We start from the raw sequence: 12,896 nt of genomic DNA, 5'->3' as shown, positions 1-12,896 counted from the left end.
CAAGGAAACACTATGATGTCATATTAAAAGAATGGCTTTTTGTCTCAGATTGACCAACTCTGTTACTAACAAGTTATTTAACTTTGGTTAATTTTTTTCAAACGCTAATTTAGTGATGTCAAAATTTAGTGCATATGAGAATCCCCCAGAGGGCTTGTTAAAACAGATTGCAGAGCTACCTCCCCGGAGTTTCTGATTCACTAGGTCTAGGGTGTGCCCCCAGATCTGCATTTCTAATAAGTTCCCATTTGTTGTCAATGCTGCTGGTCTAACAACCATTCTTTGAGAGTCATTACCGTCGGTCACTTTAATAATTGTACATCCTGGAGTGGTTGTGACTATTAAATAAATTGCTCTCTCTCAGGCAAATCCCAAGGTATTGGACAAATAGGAAAATTTTAATATTTGTTGCCTTTTTCCTCGGTCTCCACTATTTTTTTTAAGATTTTTTAATATCTTTTTTATTAACATATAATGTATTATTTGTTTCAGGGGTACAGGTCTGTGATTCATCAGTCTTAAACAATTCACAGTGCTCACCATAGTACTTACCCTCCCCAGTGTCCATCACCCTACCCTCCTCCACTCCAGCAACCCTCAGTTTGTTTCCTGAGATTAAGAGTCTCTTATGATTTGTCTCCCTATTTGGTTTCATCTTGTTTCATTTTTCCCTCCCTTCCCCGATGCTCCTCTGTCTTGTTTCTAAAATTCCTCATATCAGTGAGATCATATGATACTTGTCTTTCTCTGATTGACTTATATCGCTTAGCATAATACCCTGGCCTAGTTCCATCCACATTGTTGCAAATGGCAAGATTTCATTTTTTAAAAATTTTTTTAAAAGATTTTATTTATTTATTTGACAGAGACATAGCTAGAGAGAGGGAACACAAGCAGGGGGAGTGTGAGAGGGAGAAGCAGGCTTCCCGCAGAGCAGGGAGCCCGATGTGGGGCTTGATCCCAGGACCCTGGGATCATGACCCGAGCTGAAGGCAGATGCTTAACAGCTGAGCCACCCAGGTGCCCAAATTTTTTTGATGGCTGCATAATATTCCATTGTATATATATACCACATTTTCTTTATCCATTCATCTGTTGATGGACATCTAGGCTCTTTCCATAGTTTGGCTATTGTGGACATTGCTGCTATAAACATTAGGGTGCATATGCCCCTTCAGATCACTACATTTGTATCTTTGGGGTAAACACGCAGTAGTGCCATTGCTGGGTCATAGGGTAGCTCTATTTTCAACTTTTTGAGGAACCTCCATACTGTTTTCCAGAGTGGCCACGCCAGCTTGCATTCCCACCAACAGTGTAGGAGGGTTCCCCTTTCTCTGCATCCTCGCCAACATCCATCGTTTCCTGACTTGTTAATTTTAGCCATTTTGACTGGTTTGAGGTGGTATCTCATTGAGGTTTTGATTTGGATTTCCCTGATGCCGAGTGATGTTGAGCACTTTTTCATGTGTCTGTTGGCCATCTGGATGTCTTCTTTGCAGAAATGTCTGTTCATGTCTTCTGCCCATTTCTTGACTGGATTATTTCTTCTTTGGGTGTTGAGTTTGATACGTTCTTTATAGATTTTGGATACTAGCCCTTTATCTGATATGTCATTTGCAAATATCTTCTCCCGGTTCTGTCGGTTGTCTTTTGGTTTTGTTTACTGTTTCGTTTGCAGTACAAAAGCTTTTTATCTTGATGAAGTCCCAATAGTTCATTTTTGCTTGGTCTCCACTCTTACTCAGTAAATACTAACAAGGTGCTTTGTGGAATATGATGGATGAATTGGGATAGGGACCCTATCTGCCTGTATCTTTTTGATCATATAAGAAAGATGAGCACCTGTGACAAGAAAAATAAGGGGATCGTTAGATAATTAAACACTAAATTACTTGCTGTGGTCTGAATATATCTGCCAGAATTCACATGTTGAAACCTAACTCCCAAGGTAACATTAATGCCCTTCTAAAAGAGGCCCCAGCAAGCTCCCTTACCACCTTCCACCATGTGAGGGCACAACCACAAGTCTGCATCCCGGAAGCAGGCCCTCACCCTAACATGCTGATACCCTGATCTCAGGCTTGTAGTCCCGAGAACTGTGAGAAATAAATTTCTGTTGCCTATCAGCTACCCAGTCTGTGGAATTTTGTTATAGCTGCCTAAATGGATTAAGACATTACTTTTTATATTTACCTGATGGCCCTCAAGGAGTCCAGAAGAAGGAGGGATCACAAGGGTGGGGGTAGAAAGGTTGTTAATGGTCAGGGAAAGCCTCACTGAACGGGTAAAGTTTAATTAGTTCTGGAGCAAAAAGTTTTGTATTACCTGCAGGCTGGTAACAGATGATGAAGAAGCCTGACAATTAGGTGGAAGGATTTACATTGGAAGTGGTTAGCATTAGGATGGGAAAATACTTTAGAAAGTACCTTTTGAGCAGAGAAAAAAAAATAGGATGAAAGTGCTTCTCGGGAAAGGCAAGCCCAAACAGTGTTCATGTAGTTAGACTGTGCAAGTACGATAACGTTCTCTCCTCATAAAGAGGCTGTTGGAGTGGTGGACACACCAGCCTGGCTTGCACTGGGGAGCAGTTGGAGTGAAGACTAGACCAACCATATGGAAAGGGCTTTTGATGTCTCTTTCTTATATTACATAGTTGTTTGCATCTGCTCCCTCTCCAAAGCATGGGGCCCTGTCCTTGGAATTTTCCAGTCTTTGGATCCTCTTGTACTTTTCACAGATGGGTGAGTGTGCAGTAAATGTGGATTATATTAAATGAAAAGAGACTTGAGAAATCTTGGTGATGACTGGTTATGGGGGAGAAAGGAGAAATTCTCTTTACAGATATCTCTGTGATAAGTAAAATGATAGCTCTAATGAGCATGGTTTCAAGGTTAATGTTAAGTGTAAACAGATTTGAATAGGCAGCCATTTGGGGATATAATTTTATGGTTGTGGCATTGATATAATGTCTAGGCATATTAATAGAAATGTTCTAATAGAGATTGCAGCCCATGGGAAATATCAGGATGGGAGGGTGTGACTGTCATTGAAATTTGGAATCACAGCTTAAGAAGGACTCAGTTTCATTCCAGTTTCTTACCTAATAAAGAAATTGCCTCTGTACCCTTACTCTTCTAGAAGTGTGGCTTTTTATTTATTTATTTGACAGAGAGAGACATAGCAAGAGAGAGAGCACAAGCAGAGGGAGTGGGAGAGGGAGAAGCAGGCTTCCCGCCGAACAGGGAGCCTGATGTGGGACTCGATCCCAGGACCCTGGGACCATGACCTGAGCCGAAGGCAGACACTTAACGACTGAGCCACCCAGGCGCCCTAGAAGTGTGGTTTTTAGATCATCAGCATTGACATCATGTGGGAGCTTTGGAATTTATATAGATATTAAAGATAAAGAAGCACTGCCTATATACCATTCGTGTACCTGCTGTTTCCTTCTAGTGAAGGAGTGCTTATTAGCTCATAAGTTAACCCATTCTCTTTGGACACTTATAGTTATAATAGTTTAGACCTGGACATGCTCCGGTTCTCAACGTTGGCTACACATTGGAAACACCTGGGAAGCTTTAAAAAATACTGATACCTACACTGCACACTCACTAGAAATAACTAAAATTAAAAAGGCTGACAATACGAAGTGTTGGTAAAGTTGTAGAGCAACAGGAACTCCAGAGATTGCTGGCGAAACTGTAAAAACACCACAACCCACTTTGGAAAGCTGTTCAGTTTCTTATAAAGTTGAACACATACACATTTATTTGCCACAGCACTTCAACTCCTGGGTATTTATCCAAGGAAAATGAAAGTATATGTCCATAGGAAAAGATTTGCCCAAGAACGTTCATAGCACCCGGAAGGGGAGTAAAATATACCACCTGAAGATAGGCCTGTTTGGCATAAGGATTATTTAAAAACAGCAGATACAGGCAAAGCTCTGAAAAGGAGGTAGAAGTTATTCTTTTGTAGGAAACATTTACATTTATAAGGGAAATCTCCATTTGTAAGGTCTCTCTCTCTCTCTCTGCTAGGAAGAGGAAGATGATCAAATATCTGGAGAAGGCAGCAATTTAAATCTGCATAATAACTTTATCCTGTTGATTGTGCTTTCCAAGACCTCTCCCCCCACCCCACCCCCCCATAACTGGCTCCCCTCCCTCAGCATCTTCTTTTGTCTTTAGCTGGAGATGGTATTTAAGGAGGTGGTCTGGGCTATTGCAGGGAGTTACTCATTTTTCCTCTGTCTCTCCCATATATACAGGAGGCAGACATGTTATTAAACTTCATTTTCCACCCATTAATCTGTTTTGTGTTTTTTTTTTTATTAGACGGGGGTATAAACCAGGAACACAGAAGAGTGGAGAGTAATTTTCTCCCCCACAACCCTTATTTATAACCCCAAACTGAAAACAACTCAGAAGTCCAACAATAGAGTAATGAGTTTTTAAAATTGAAGCTATATTCATACAAGGGATTACCACTCAGAAATAAAAAGAAACTGCTAATATATGCTATATGATAGATGGGCCTTGAAAACATTGTTAAGTAAGTGAGGGAAGCCAGACAAAAAGGGGTGTATTATGTGATTCTATTCATATGAAGTTATAGAATAGGCAAAATTAGTTCACGGTGGTAAAAATCAAAACACTGGTTACTTTTGAGAGGGGGTGGAGTGACAACTGATTGTATGGAACTTGAGAGAACTTTATGGGGTGCCAGAAACGTTCTATATTGTGGTAAGGAGTTGAGTTACACAGGTCTATGCATTTGCCAAATAAATGATATCAAAGATTTGTACATTTCATGGTATGTAAGCTATAACTTAATGAAAAAAAGTATAAAGAAATTTCAACACTTGTGTCCCATCTCAGATTCTGATTTAACTGATCTGCGGTGTACTGTGGGCATCAGAATCTTAAAATCTCACTGGGTGATTTTAATGGGCAGCCACATTTGAACCCCTGGTCTAGGGGCTTTGGAGAGGGACAATGCATGGCCCTTGGGGTAGGGTAAGAAAGCCAAGGGCACAAAGGAGGTGGGGAAAGAAGAACAGGAAGACACTAAGAAAACCAAGGGTGGGGAAATTTCAAGGGAAGATTGAACAAAGACATACTGTAGAAGTCAATCAGAATAAAAATGAAGCAAAAAGTCTACTCTCAGAAGGTGATTTGTGTGGGGGAGAGAAAGCATATTACAGTGTAAATGAAGAAATTAGTAGTAAGCAAAAGAAACTCTCAGGTTTATCATAAACTGGAGTTGATGTACGAAAGACGTTATTAGGGTTCGAAGCCAATGGCCAAGAAAGAATTCTTGAGATGTCTTTGGTGCAAAAAGGTGATTTTATTAAAGCACAGGGATAGGACCTGTGGGCAGAGAGAGTTGCACCAGGGTCATGAGGAGTGGCCCATTATATACTTTCAAGTTGGGAGGGGTTAGGGATATCGTTAAGTTTCTAAAGAATTTTGGAAGCAAGGTTTCCAGGACCTTGAGCGGGCTAACTATTGTTGGGAAAAGGTCATTTATTAATGGCTAATAAAACCTTAGTCATGAGACCCTTCAGATGTATATCGGTGGGCCATATGCTTGGGGGGGTGATTGCCAACACGTATCTGGGGGGGGGATTTAGAGATAAAGGAAGTTTCCAAAGGAATTTTTATACGTTAAAGTAGACTTACAGGATCCTGTGGGGGTGGGGCGGGGCAGGGTTCAGGCTGGGATTGCATTTTGCTCTTAGCAAAGTATTAACATTGAGGCAGTTGAGTCCCTAGAGGAATGTCACTCTGCCTGTTTCAAGGACTTGTCATTGGGCTGTAGGTAGTAAGGAAATTTAATAATTTTTCTTCTGCCTTTGTTTCCCACATCAGAGTGATTTTAAACATGGGTGCCTGTAAAACTGAAATCTGGCTTACTTTTATCTTCACACGAGTGACAAAATAGTCCTATGAAATTCTGATATCCTAACACGGTTCACTTGTCTGACCTTAATTCTTAAGGGATGTTCTCCCCTCGCCCCCCGCAGGGGAAGCCTCAAGATAGAGACTCCCTCTTTTGAGGGTTTTAGGAGTTAAAAAACAAAAATTCAGTTGAGTAAATTTGAAGATCTAATGGGCTTTATTAAGTGATTTGTGAATTGGCATCCCATCTAACAAGTAGGGGGGAGTTCCTAGGAGTTGTACAAAATGGAAGATTTTTTTTTTCCTATGTAGAAAGCATCTTTCTTTTTTTTTTTTTTTCCTTTTTTTCAAAATGGAAGATATTTATAGGAAGGAGGGGAGGGCAAGAAGGTTATTAGCAAAAGAAAAGGATTACTTCAGGCAAGATCACTTTCCCTTAGGGAAAAAGCAGAGGGTCTTATCATGCAGATTTCCTCGTCTTTCTTTTGTTGGGGGTGTGTGGAGAGGGCCCATGTGACCGATTACTTCACTGACCAGGATTACTGTGCTGACCAGGAAATTCCTGCCTGATTTTAGGACTACCATTTCTGCAGGAGGTTGAAAGTACATTTCGCTTAAGTATTAAGACCCATGGTAACTTGGCCAAAGTGGCTCCATTGTGGGGCTCTGGTTTTCTATTTGATACAGGGGAAGTTTTGAATATTTTGCTGCCATTATCCAAGTCTTTGTTGTAAGGCAGTTTCCAACTGTAAGCTGATCTCGTAGCAAGAACCCTTGGAATAGAGTTATTATAAAGGTTTTGGAAGGTTTTATAATGAACTGTCCTATCATTTCTAAATAACATTGTAAATATTGGCTTCTGTCAACCTTTAACTGCACCCTCTTACATCATGTGTCAGAATTAAGTATTATTTTACCCATAGCCTTTCGGGAAATGACACAAAAATCTTGTCTGGTTTCTGTTTTATGGTGGAAAACTCTCAAATTGAAACAAGAGCTGGAGAATTGAACATCACCAGGAAAAATAGGCATGAGAGGAAGAGCTTGGTGCTGTCGGGGAGCAAGAATTCATGTCTCCTCGGAGGTACTTCCAGCTGGACTAAGAATCAAATTGACCTGACACCCATTAACAAGAGAAAATCAAATTCAGTAGCCATATGTACAGGGAATCCACATAGACATGGAAATTCCAGAGTCAGGCAAAGTGAGGTCTCTATGTCATTCTGAACTAAGGAGAAAGGGGTTAGGGGTCTGGGACTTCAGAGGAAAGGATGCACTTCACGGGGCCGTAAGAAGAGCAAAGGTTTGGTGGTTAGATGTTTGCCCTGCCATATACACGGGTCACTCAGGTAAAACTTACCTCTGCTAATAACCCTTATTCTGGCAAAGATCCCCAATTTAGATTTTTCTGTGTGGTTAAGGGAGGGACAGAAGTTGCTCTTGAGCCCACAGGCTCTCAAGTGCCTTCAAATCAAAATAATCCACATGCCAAAGTGGCACATTTTGGGGGAGCCTGTCCAGAACCCCTTCAGAGCCTTAAGCTTTTTGCTACTCTAGGGGTGGATAAGTTTTCCTTCCTCCCTTCTAGGTTCTTTGGCTGGTCTTATAATTAAATTGACATAAGACAGATCAACAGGAAAAAACAAATAGAAGTTTAATAACACGTATACCTCTTACATACATGGGAGAGATTCAGAAAAACTCAGTAAGTCTTGGAAGTGGCCCAAGCCACCGTCTTGAAGACCACCTTTAGCTAAAGATGTTAGAGGTGGGGAGTCAGTTATGGGAAGCTGCCAGAAAAAACACGGCAAACAAGGGTAAGCCTGTTAGGCAGATGTAAGTCCTTGCCTTCCCAGTGATAAGTTTGTGGAGATTAGGTCTTTTTCTTCCCGGTACAGACAGGCAGACCTGCTTAGAAATGGAGATTTCCCTTATAAAGATAAAGGTGTCTTACAAAAGGGTCCCTTCAACTTGGTTTTCAGAGCTTCGTTGGTGTCTGCTGTTTATTACAAATAATCAGCCTAAAATAATACTTCTGCCAAAGAGACATATTTTGGGGTGACAGGTTTTGCTCCCCCACACTACACCTGTGTCTTAGCTAATCCAGAGTCCTTTAAATTAGATGCAGGTGAAGAACCCTGCAAACCTCAAGCAGGAATTTCTGCAGAGGCTTGGACCCCGGCATGAGGGAAATCTCTGTGGGTACTTCTGGAGAGAAATCCTTCGTGCTCATACTTCAGTTTTCTCTGTGCACTGAGATTGATCCAGGTCCTCTAATAGGAAGAAGGATCAAGCAGTTCATATATTATGAATTAGGCTTTCAAATTCAATGCTCAGTGTCTGAGAAACAGATACCTGCTCGTCAGTGCCCTCTCCTGAAGCATCACAGCAAAGGCTACAGAAACATGTGGACAGACTGTGCCCTCTCAAATAGTTTTACCCGAGCTGCATCACTCCTGCTAGGACAGTTAACGCAGCAGGCGGTGCAGAGTAATGAGCTCTGTTTGATGTCCCTGAAGTTGATCTCCAGCACACTAGTTATATTAGCAAGCTGGTGTGTCCAGAGACAGCAGAACAGAACAACAATAAGCAGACCTTAAAGACATTTGCTTGCTTGACAGTGACAGATGAAGGTACTGCCACCTCTGCCCAAATGATGGGCCTTGAAGCAATATTCGCCTGAAAGCTTTGGCTTTTAGAAGTTTGTAAAGTGGGGTTTTCATATAGGGAGGAGACATTCTGGTACATAGCATCCCAGATTGTCTGGTATACCTCTGCCACTTGCCCCAGTGCTCTCCAGGCCGCTCTGCTTCTCTGTCCCTGACCCTGCAGCCACGAGAAGAGGTTGCGACATTTGCTTTATGGCCTATCTCTTATTTACTTGACAACCATAGCCTTTCAGTAAATAATAATATACTCAAAATGCAGAAATATTTAAAGAGAATTTAAATTACGAAGCCTTAGACATTTTACAGATGAGAAGGAAGGGAGAAGGGAAAAGCCACTGGCTCAGAGCTGTAACTAGAAAGTTTTAGATTTTGCTGATTTTTTTTTTTTCAGATGTGGAAAGAGAATTTCAGGTTATTTGGTGCCTAATGAAGTCTAATACCTGTATGAGGGTCAGCTTATTTGCAGATGGTATTCATGGTTTTTGTTAGTTGGTATACCCTGTTCATTTATTGGATTCTCTTTCCTAAAGGCAGAAAATAAGTGTGATCCTGGTTTTTTTGGAATCCAAGTTTTGGCAGAGATAGGTACTAGGAGAAAAGTAACAGGGAGGATTGAAGTTAGATGACCTTGGGAAAGTCACGTACCTCTTGGTTTGTCACTTATTCATCTTCTTAAAAATATTTTTGTTCCTCACTTTTGAGTCACAGGGACAATAGGTGTTTCATAATAGGAAGCAGTCCTTGGACTTCTAAATTAAACTATAAATCACGCAAAGGGCATTTCTTTTCAGATGTGTGATTGGATTTCAATTAATGTTTGTTGACGGTCTAAGAGGTATCATTATAGTAGTATAAGAATTTTGATTAATCCTCATTTAGTCAGATTTATCTTTGTTAGGTTTCCTTGTTGTTGATTTCTGCATCACTGTCTTCCTCTGCCAGGGCAGCCTTTCTCTCTACCTAAAGCCTAAAATGTGTACCATATCCCCCTTGGAGCTTTTCCTAATGACTGTAACACAAAGTTACCTTTTCCTCTCGGCTGCTACATGACTTAGAAATGCCCCTCTCCCCTGCTGCCTCCCTACCACCGCTGCCACCCCATTGATTCTACCCCATGAATACTCACCTGTCTGAATGATACCAGTGTACTCTCTGCTCTTTGATGATAACAGTCTTGATTTCGTAGTTTCCGTTTCTAATACGGAGCTCACATAGATGCATCTGACTTGTTGTGTTTGGATTCCAGATACCTGCCTGGAGTCTTCTAATCCTGTGGTGGTGTTAGGGAGGGAGAATTTTCTTCTTCCCTTCAAGGTCCTTCTAGGTGGACTAAGAATCAAACGGACAGATTAACAGGAGAACATCAAATTTAGTTGTATATGTATGGGGAATCGACAGAGTCATGAAGTTCCAAAGACGGTGAGGTCACATGAGGCTTACGTGAGCTCAGGAGAGGGGTAGGGGTCTGAGGATACAGAGGGGAGAAAGATCTTTAGCAGGAAGGTGAGAGGAGATGGTTGGAAAACAAAGGTCGCCCTATTATGTAGATAAGGTAAAAGAGGAATCTTTATTTTTTTAAGATTTTATTTATTTTAGAGAGCGAGAGCATGAGTGGGGGGAGGGGCAGAGGGAGAGGGAGAAGCAGACTCCCCACTGAGGTTGGAGCCCCACACGGGCTCCACCCTGGGCTCGATCCCAGGACCCTGAGATCATGACCTGAGCTGAAACCAAGAGTCAGACACTCAACTGACTGAGCCACCCAGGTGCCCCAAGAGGAATCTATTTTAATAGCTATCTTCCTTTTCAAGGTCCTGGGATCGAGCCCTGCCTCAGGCTCCATGCTCAGTGCAGAGTCTGCTTGTCCCTCCCCCTCTGCTCTTCCCCCTGTTGGTACACACATGTGTTTTCTCTGTCTCTCTGTGTCAAATAAATAAATGAATGAACGCATGCATGCTATCTTCCTGGTATAAACCAGTAGTTGAGGGGTGGTAAAGAGCTTTTCTTAAATCTGCTGGGTTTTGTTCAGTTTTTAACTCTAATGTGCATGCTGAAGTGGCCCGTCTTGGGATGGCCTGCCCTTGGTCCCTACAGTAGGAATAGAAGTAGTAAAAATAGAGGCTTCGTTCAGTGTAAGAGAGAAAAATTTTCTCCTCCTTTCCTTCCAGGGTCTTCGGTCCAATAGTTAAATTGACATAAAGCAGATGAACGGGGGGGAAAAAAACCAAAACTAGTTTCATAAGAACGGGAACCACAAAGATAGGAGGCTCCCCAATAGCCAGGCGGTTGAGGCTTGTATGCCATAATGAGCTAAGGAGAAGGGGATAGGGGTTTGCGACTTAAAATAGGAAGAAGACAAATCACAGGAAGAGGGAGAGCAAATATTTAGCAAACAAATGTTTGCCATGCTATGCAGGTAAGTCTTTCTGATAGAAAAAATTATCTGTGGTAATAGCTCTCTTCCTGGTACAGGCCCCCTGTCTAAATTCCTTTAAGCAATTAAGGGAGAGGTAAAAAGGTCTTCCTGAGTCCAGTGATCCTTCATTGTCTTCAGCTCAAAATAATCCGTATATCAAAGCGGCACATTCTGGGGCAGCCTGTCCTGAACCCATCACCAGAAAGAGTAGAGAGTTGCATTGATAAACAAAAGAAGAACCTTTAAAGGTGTGTACTGGACCTACAAATTACTGAATTCTTTTTTTTTTTTTTAAAGATTTTATTTGAGAGAGAGCATGAGTCCAGAGGGGGCACAGAAGCAGAGGGAGAAGCAGACTGCCCGCGGAGCAGGGAGCCCGATGCAGAGCTTGATCCCAGGGCCCTGAGGTCATGACCTGAGCCAAAGGCAGACACTTAACCAAGTGAGCCACCCAGGCGCCCCCAAATTGTTGAATTTTTGAGATGATGGTGTTCTGATTAAGAAACCAATTCTGCGGCAAAGTGGGTTCTTTGATTAGATTCTGTCTCTTTTGCCTTATGAAAATGTTCACCAACTACTGTATATAATGTGCTATCAACTTGATGGAATTCTGTCATGAATTTTATGGAAATTGTGGTGATACGGAAATAGGGGCATATTTGGCCTTCCTCTTTCTTTAGCTTATAAATGATCTTAATACTGTTATCATGATTATACATCTGTATGAAATATAAGGAAATAATATTTTACAAAAAAAGTAAAGAACCTTGTTAGCTTAAAAAAATACTTAAAAAAAAATTACAGCTGCTTTCTTGGCATGTTATTAATATAAAGGTACATATGACCGTGGGTAGGCTTTTGAGTGTTAACTCATTTTCCCCTAATTAGTAGTGCCGATGTATTTTGGGCATTTCAGATGCTCTAATTGCTTTTGGGATAGCCTTTGTTTATATGCGTTGATGTCATTGCTAAAGAACTTTCCTTTAGCCCTTCAGTGTCCTCGCTTATATCTGTTTTATTATTCTCAAACTGAAAATACTTCAAGATAGTTTTGAACATTGTATTACTTAGTTATTACTGTCACTCCAGAACTTAGTGCTTAAAACAAAACTCATGTATTATTTCCTTTGAGTCTGTGGTTCAGATCACAGGTTGGCTGATCTGGGCTGAGATCAGCTGAGTGGTTCTGCTGGTCTCTTCAGGGTTCACTCATGTGTCTGTGGCCACGGGTGGGACTTGGCCAATCCGGACTGCATTTGGCTGATGGTGCTCTGATCCGCATGTCTGTAGTTCTCTTCCTTGGGCCAGTGGAGTAGCTGTCCATACTCTTGAGGGGTTCAGGGCAGGCCACCCAGAATATGCTGTTTCAGAAAGACTTATCTGCATGGCATGACAAACAATGGTGTATCAAACATTTGTTCTTGTCATCTTCCTTTGAACTATCTTCCCAGACCTCTGTTGTCCTTTTCTTAGCTCAGGATGGTATATAGGCCTCAATTGCCTTAGTGCAGGGAAGTCTCCTGTCTTTATGGGGTCCCATACATACATAATTAAATTTGTTTTTCTCCTTTTAATCTGTCTCATTTCAGTGTAATGTGGAAGGGAAGACGGAAAAATTTTCCGCCCCAGCATCTTTCTCTTGGCAATGCAAAACGTTCAGGAGCAAACCTACTTCCCAAGTACTTTCCCAAGTGTCTGCTTGTATCACCTCTGCAAACACACTAATGTCAAAACAAATCAAATGCCTGAACCAAGAATCAAGTTGGCAGGGGAATATTCTCTACCTCCTCATGGGAGGAACTGCAAAGTCACCTGGCAAAAGGTGTGGATACCGGGAGGGGGTGAAGAATGATCATCACTGATTAAATCTACTAGAGTGGTCTTCTGTTTTTCACTCTATCCAAATAT

The sequence above is a fragment of the Neomonachus schauinslandi genome, chromosome X, assembly GCF_002201575.2.
Source record: "Neomonachus schauinslandi chromosome X, ASM220157v2, whole genome shotgun sequence".
NCBI lineage: Eukaryota > Metazoa > Chordata > Mammalia > Carnivora > Phocidae > Neomonachus > Neomonachus schauinslandi.
Note: the sequence above shows the minus strand (reverse complement) of the source record.